A 7743-nucleotide genomic window follows, 5' to 3' on the forward strand; every position below is an offset into this window, starting at 1 on the left:
CTTTTCTATTTTTGTCTCTGCAATACCAGAAACTCATATAGTTTCACACTATTTTCTTTTTGTACATCATAAAATTGTGTACTAATTTAAAAATTCAAAATTGTCTTTCGCAGGTTTTTATTTCAAAATATTGTGTCAGTTTTGGAGAGAAGTAGGACGACCAAATGAAGGAGAAAAAAAGCAAAACTCCACTTATTCTATAACATACTGTATTCCTTATTAAGGTGCCAGCATAACGCAGGCAAACCTATGCTTTCCACTTTGCTTCCCATACATGGAGCGGGGCAACCACCTCAATACTTGACCCTCATTTCTTTCACCTTTGGGCCTCATCTCGCAACGTGCAAGGCTGTTACTTGAGCAATATGGTTTTTGCAATAAAATCAGAATCTTGAACACTAACTGCGGTATTTCCTTCAAGTTGGTCGGTTCTGCATGTGTATCTAACAGGGCTAGGGGCAGAGTGCGGGAAGTATACGGAACTACAAGAATGACTCCCCAGCTCAACCCTAATCGTGTAATTCCTCGAATCCACCTCTCAGGCCAAATATGTGGGCTTCGGTGTGCTTGCTCTTCAGAGTTCCGGCCGGTCGGGAACCTGGCTTCTAGGTCTCCCAGAAGAAACACCTGGAGAGGCGTGGCCATCCTTCCGGGCTCTCCCACCCCCCGGCGCCCGGGCTTACTGGCCTCAGGCCCGAGACACCAGAGCGAAAGTTCGCTGAGCCCGCGGAACCCAGCGAGTGCCGCCGACCGTCCAGAACCGAGCGGGCGAGGACTTGGGAGGAAGTTCACGGAGGGCTGGACGCCGGGCTCCTTTCAACAATGCCTTTTGCAATCGGCACGAGGTCCCTGTGCCACGGGTGAAATATCCATCGCACCTTCCATATTTCACTGAGAGGACCCGTGCTCCACCCCGATGCCTAGCTACCCAGCAGCAGGCCGCCTGCTCCAGGCTGGACGCTGGGGCCGCCTCGATCACGCCAACTCGGGTGCCTACTCCTCCCGGACCTCGGGAGCACCGCGCGCAGAGCCGTGGGCGGTGCCCGCCGCTGCCCGCCTGCCCCGCCCACCCAGCGCCACGGCCTGACGACTCTCAGCCCCGCCTCGCGCTCATTACCCAAGGTGCCCCGGGCGCTCATTTGCATGTCCCGCGCGACAGGTGAACCCCGCGGCTCAATCGCAGCCAACCTATCACCGCGACCAACACGCGAGCCTCGGGAGGGGTCCCGTGGCATCAAGTTTCCCTCACCGTTCTGAGGTCACCAAAGGCCGCGACCCAGTCACCATAACTGTAAAGGAGGCAGTTCGCCGTGCCTTAAATACCTGGCGGGCGGAGTTGTTACCGTGCTCGCTTCGGCAGCACATATACTAAAATTGGAACGATACAGAGAAGATTAGCATGGCCCCTGCGCAAGGATGACACGCAAATTCGTGAAGCGTTCCATATTTTGCACCCCGCTCTGCTGGGCTAGCTGGGAAAAGATATGAGTCAAAGCACAATCATCGTCTGGCACTCAAAGAAATCGTTACTTTTGCGCAAAAAAGATATCCGTGTAAGGCACTCTGTGAAATGAGAACAATGCTAAAGTGTTTGCAGTGGGGTATTTGTGCTGATACGTTAACTTGCGTTTCCTTCATAAACCTCAGACTTTATGAAGTCGATTTATTTTTGGTTTGTCTCCCTCCACAACACAAACTCCAGAGGCCCAGGTAGGTTGGTAGTTGTCCTCTAGAATGTAAGAATTCACCTAAGTTGTTCGGTGATGTCTTATCAAATCATTTCTGAATTATTGAGTTACTAAATTATTGCTAAAAAAATGAATCCTTACTAAAAGAAGCAAGCAACATCAGTGCTCATTTGTTGTGTCTTAGCTTGACATTGTTCAGCTGCGTTAAGGCCTGAATCCTACGCCCTGCCTCAGATTGCGGCCTGTGCAAAGGCTGAGGCTGCTGTCAAGGGGTGGTTACAGCGGGTGAGAGCAATGCTGGCCGGTGCCCCTGGACCCTAGAGTTTCAGGACAATTGGAAACTGGCTGGAAGCAGCAAGCCCATTTGGATCTGCTTTCTCAAGTATTTCTAAGACCGGTTTTGTGGGCTTGTTTTCACTGGCCTTTAAGGAGCTCTCAGAAATGCCGGTTTGCCTAAAACGGACGGATTCTGTGATGGAAAATTTGATCAGAAAGTTCACTGCCCAGACAAGGACTCAGAAGCAAGTACCAGGATCATTTGGTAATTAAAATGTATCTTGGTGGCCATGAAGATGGCAGAAGGCGGTTAAGGTATGCTAGCCCCTCAAAGAGGAAAAGAATAGGTGGGAGTCCTGGAAGGCCTGGGCGCAGGCCCAGAGCGGGTCTCCAAAGTCCAAATCCCCGCAGTCCAGCAGAGCGGGGTGCAAAATATGGAACGCTTCACGAATTTGCGTGTCATCCTTGCGCAGGGGCCATGCTAATCTTCTCTGTATCGTTCCAATTTTAGTATATGTGCTGCCGAAGCGAGCACAATAGCGCCTCCGCCCGCCAGGTATTTAAGGCAGAGCGAGCTCACTCCTTATAGTTTACGGTGACTGAGTCGCATCCTTTGGCGGTGACCTCGGAACGGTTAGGAATTTGATGCCACGGGACCCCTCCCGAGGCTCGCGTGTTGGTCGCGGTGATAGGTTGGCTGCGACTGAGCCGCGGGGTTCACCTGTCGCGCGGGACATGCAAATGAGCGCCCGGGGCACCTTGGGTAATGAGCGCGAGGCGGGGCTGAGAGTCGTCAGGCCGTGGCGCTGGGTGGGCGGGGCAGGCGGGCAGCGGCGGGCACCGCCCACGGCTCTGCGCGCGGTGCTCCCGAGGTCCGGGAGGAGTAGGCACCCGAGTTGGCGTGATCGAGGCGGCCCCAGCGTCCAGCCTGGAGCAGGCGGCCTGCTGCTGGGTAGCTAGGCATCGGGGTGGAGCACGGGTCCTCTCAGAGAAATATGGAAGGTGCGATGGATATTTCACCCGTGGCACAGGGACCTCGTGCCGATTGCAAAAGGCATTGTTGAAAGGAGCCCGGCGTCCAGCCCTCCGTGAACTTCCTCCCAAGTCCTCGCCCGCTCGGTTCTGGACGGTCGGCGGCACTCGCTGGGTTCCGCGGGCTCAGCGAACTTTCGCTCTGGTGTCTCGGGCCTGAGGCCAGTAAGCCCGGGCGCCGGGGGGTGGGAGAGCCCGGAAGGATGGCCACGCCTCTCCAGGTGTTTCTTCTGGGAGACCTAGAAGCCAGGTTCCCGACCGGCCGGAACTCTGAAGAGCAAGCACACCGAAGCCCACATATTTGGCCTGAGAGGTGGATTCGAGGAATTACACGATTAGGGTTGAGCTGGGGAGTCATTCTTGTAGTTCCGTATACTTCCCGCACTCTGCCCCTAGCCCTGTTAGATACACATGCAGAACCGACCAACTTGAAGGAAATACCGCAGTTAGTGTTCAAGATTCTGATTTTATTGCAAAAACCATATTGCTCAAGTAACAGCCTTGCACGTTGCGAGATGAAGCCCAAGGTGAAAGAAATGAGGGTCAAGTATTGAGGTGGTTGCCCCGCTCCATGTATGGGAAGCAAAGTGGAAAGCATAGGTTTGCCTGCGTTATGCTGGCACCTTAATAAGGAATACAGTATGTTATAGAATAAGTGGAGTTTTGCTTTTTTCTCCTTCATTTGGTCGTCCTACTTCTCTCCAAAACTGACACAATATTTTGAAATAAAAACCTGCGAAAGACAATTTTGAATTTTTAAATTAGTACACAATTTTATGATGTACAAAAAGAAAATAGTGTGAAACTATATGAGTTTCTGGTATTGCAGAGACAAAAATAGAAAAGGAACAGAAAATCTGCGGGACTTATTGCTAAACCTGTTTATGGTTTTAATTCTCTTTCGAAACTTTGAAAAGGTAATAAAAACACTGTATTCTCCCCGACCCAAAATAAAAAATTCTAAAGTAGGGGAGGGCGGGGGTAAGGGGAAGAGATCAACCGAAGGACTTGTATACATGTATATAAGCCAAACCAATGGACATGGACAGCACGGGGATGGGATCATGAGTGTGCGAGGCGGCGGGGGGTGTTTGGGGGGGAGGTTGGGGGTCAATGGGGGGGATGAGGACACATTTGTAATACCTTAACTAATAATAATAATAATAAAATAAAAATAAAATTAAAAAAAGAAGTGATAGCAAAGAAAAAAAAATTAAAAATTCTGCAAAAATGCCAATACCTATTGAGTAAATTGTCAAATTACAGTCTGCTTTGATATATTTCTTCTAATGGCCTGTTGTTCTAATAAGCCATTACTGACTTCAAAGCTATGAAGAAGTAGTAAAATTGATGTTCAATTTTATGATTTGAAGAAATATATATAAAAAGACCTTTCATGTTTCCTTTAGAAACGTTACAACCAAACCGTTTATAAAAGGGTACAAGGTTAGAGGAGTCTAGATAGTTGGAAGGATGTCAGAGCTCCAGGGTCAGGAACTTGATTCCTCTACGGCTTGTCAAGCTGCACTCCTGGATGACCTCTTTATATTCTGAAAACCAGAAAATGTTTACCACATACAGAAAAAAAAGAAAAAAGGGAAAACAAAAAGGTCGATGACAGATCAAATCCTTGGCGGGAGGTGGAGGTGGGGACCTTTATGATGCCTCTAAATGATCAGATATGTACAGCGGGAGAGCAGAAAGGCACACTTTAGAGCCATTGGCGCACTGAACACTGTGCTGTTACAGAGCTGCAGCAGAATCGCTCACAGGTAATTCATTTGTGACTCCTTTTAAAACAACAAATTCTCTCGACCTCCAGGAGTCCTAAAATTGCTTCTATTATGTTGTTACTTAAATATGTATAAACATAAAGCCGTGTATAAACTTATTCTTATAACTGTTATAAACTAAAAACAAATTAACTACATTAGCTTTGTGTTCTATTGATTTGTGTTGCAAACGAACTACATTGTCAATACAATTCAAATTAACATCACATAATTTATTGCAGTTGATGATGTGTTTGGCTAAAACTAAATCACCATTTTGGTTTTTGTTTTGTTCTTGTTTTCAATTGATTTCAGAGGGAGAGAGAGAGAGAGAGAGAGAAATATCAATGATGAAGAGAGAGAATCATTGATCGGCTGCCTCTGCCCCCTACTAGGAATCAAGCCTGCAACCCAGGAATCTAACCATGACCTGCTTCATACATCAACACTCAACCTCTGAGCCATGCCCACCGGCCAGGTCCTTCGTTGGGTTTGATATTTGAAAGATGTAGCCTCAAGTTCAGTTCTATAGTTAATCTGCTTCTGTGTTTTGACTAATGCAGAGACGACTACCAATTCATGTAAGTAGGTTCTGAAAAAACTGAACCTTTGTTTACATAAGTACTTGAACATAAATTTTTTCAAAGTTAACATTTTTTATTGTTTTTAATAAATTTTTATTGTTCAGATTATTACAGTTGTTCCTCTTTTTTCCCCCCATAGCTCCCCTCCACCCAGTTCCCACCCCACCCTCTGCCCTTATCCTCCCCCCAACTGTCTTCATCCCTAGGTGTATGATTTTTGTCCAGTCTCTTCCCACACCCCGCACACTCCTTTCCCTCCCGAGAATTGTCAGTCCACTCCCTTTCTATCCCCCTGATTCTATTATATTCACCAGTTTACTCTGTTTATCATATTTTTTATTCACTTGATTTTTAGATTCACTTGTTGATAGATATGTAGTTGTTGTTCATAATTTTTATCTTTACCTTTTTCTTCCTCTTCCTCTTCTTAAAGGATACCTTTCAGCATTTCATATAATACTGGTTTGGTGATGATGAACTCCTTTAGCTTTTTCTTATCTTGAAGCTCTTTATCTGACCTTCAATTCTGAATGATAGCTTTGGTGGATAAAGTAATCTTGTTTGTAGGTTCTTGGTATTCATCACTTTGAATATTTCTTGCCACTCCCTTCTGGCCTGCATAGTTTCTGTTGAGAAATCAGCTGACAGTCGTATGGGTATTCCCTTGTAGGTAACTAACCGTTTTTCTTTTGCTGCTTTTAAGAGTCTCTCTTTGTCTTTTGCCCTTGGCATTTTAATATGATGTGTCTTGGTGTGGTCCTCTTTGGATTCCTTTTGTTTGGGGTTCTCTGTGCTTCCTGGACTTGTAAGTCTATTTCTTTCACCAGGTAGGGGAAGTTTTCTGTCATTTCTTCAAATAGGTTTTCAATATCTTGCTCTCTCTCTTCTTCTGGCACCCCTATAATTCAGATGTTGGTATGCTTGAAGTTGTCCCAGAGGCTCCTTACACTATCTTGATATTTTTGGATTCTTTTTTCTTTTTGCTTTTCCAGTTGGGTATTTTTTGCTTCTTCGTATTTCAAACCTTGGACTTGATTCTTGGGATCCTCTCATCTGCTGTTGGATCTCTGTATATTATTCTTTATTTCAGTGAGTGTATGCTTAATTTCTAGTTGGTCCTTTTTCATATCCTCGAGGGCCTCACTAAATTTATCGGCAGTTTCTAGAAAATTCTTGAAAAACCTTATAACCGTGGTTTTGAACTCTATATCCAGTCATTTGCTTTCCTCCATTTCTGTCATTTGTGATCTGTTTCTTTGTCTCTGCATTTTGGCTGCTTCCCTGTGTTGATAGAGTGGCTTTGTGTGCTTGGTGTCCTATAGGGCCCAGTGGCTCAGCCTCCCCAATTACCTGAGGTGGACACTCTTGGTGCACCCCTTTGTGGGCTGTGTGCACAGTCTTGTTGTAGTTAAGCCTTGATTGTTGTTGGTATCACTGGGAAGAATTGACCTCCAGGCCAATTGTCTGTGAGAATCAGCTGTGTCTACAGTGGGAGAACTTCTGTGCTGAAGACACCCTTATGGGGCAAGACTTGCTTCAGTGGGGCTTTGGTGCTCACTGTGTCTGCCCCCTGAGTGTGTCCCTTATGGATCTGAGGAGTTGTAATCTGGATGGCCTCACTCTGACCACTGGGTACACTGACTCCTGGATCTCTAAGGAGGTGCTAATTTAGCCTCTGCCTGAGGCTAGCCAGCAGGAGCTACAGAGAGATCTGCAGATTCCTCTTCCTTTTTGGGGTTTGGAGGTGCCCAGATGAGGCCCAGCTGTGAAGCAATACAAGCTGCTGTGGGGCTTGAGCCTTTTTGGATGTTCTGTGTCTCTCTGACCCAGCTGCAGTTTGTTAGGTAATTTTAGATCTCAAAGGGCCAGCCCATTCATATGCAAAAGCCACTGCTAGCAGCTTGGGTGGAGCGGGGTCTCAGGGAACCAACAGGGCAGAGCCAACAGCTATGGCTGATTCTCAGTCCTACCCTAAGAGGCCCCACGTCTCAGTGTCCCAGTAATCGCTGTAAGCACCTCTGAGAGAAAGCTGCCCTCGAGTTCTGCCCACTGCCAGACAGTCCAGTTTCTCCCCATATGAGTCTGGGCCCCCAGAGACTCACCCGGCACTGGAGTTCAGAGCCATCGGGAGCTTGAGACTCATTCCCGATTGAAAAAGACACCGGCGTCCTCCGTTGCCGGTGTCCTCCGTTGCCAGCCCTTTCCGCAAGCACCTCCGTACCTCTGCACTTTACTTCCGCACCTCCTCAGTCTCAGTGTGCTTTTCTCTTTCCTTCTAGTTGTAGACTTTCCACTCAGCCAGCCTTCCTGTGGTTCTGGATGATGTCTGTTTTGTCTTTAGTCGTATTTTTGAAGTGGTGGTGCAAGGCAGCAATTTCAGGTGTTTACCTA

General features: G+C 47.2%; 2 non-coding genes across 2 annotated transcripts; one reads left to right on the forward strand and one right to left on the reverse strand.

Annotated features, from left to right (window-relative positions):
* The first annotated feature begins 1344 nt into the window (after positions 1 to 1344).
* LOC118661118 lies at positions 1345 to 1451 on the forward strand. Its single transcript, XR_004969148.1, has one exon. It is a non-coding gene; the product is annotated as a U6 spliceosomal RNA (small nuclear RNA).
* A 941-nt stretch (positions 1452 to 2392) lies between these two features.
* Positions 2393 to 2499, reverse strand: LOC118661113. The gene has a single exon (XR_004969145.1). It is a non-coding gene; the product is annotated as a U6 spliceosomal RNA (small nuclear RNA).
* Between the last annotated feature and the right edge of the window lie 5244 nt (positions 2500 to 7743).

Source organism: Myotis myotis, unplaced genomic scaffold (genome assembly GCF_014108235.1).
Source record: "Myotis myotis isolate mMyoMyo1 unplaced genomic scaffold, mMyoMyo1.p scaffold_m19_p_1, whole genome shotgun sequence".
In the NCBI taxonomy this organism is placed as follows: domain Eukaryota; kingdom Metazoa; phylum Chordata; class Mammalia; order Chiroptera; family Vespertilionidae; genus Myotis; species Myotis myotis.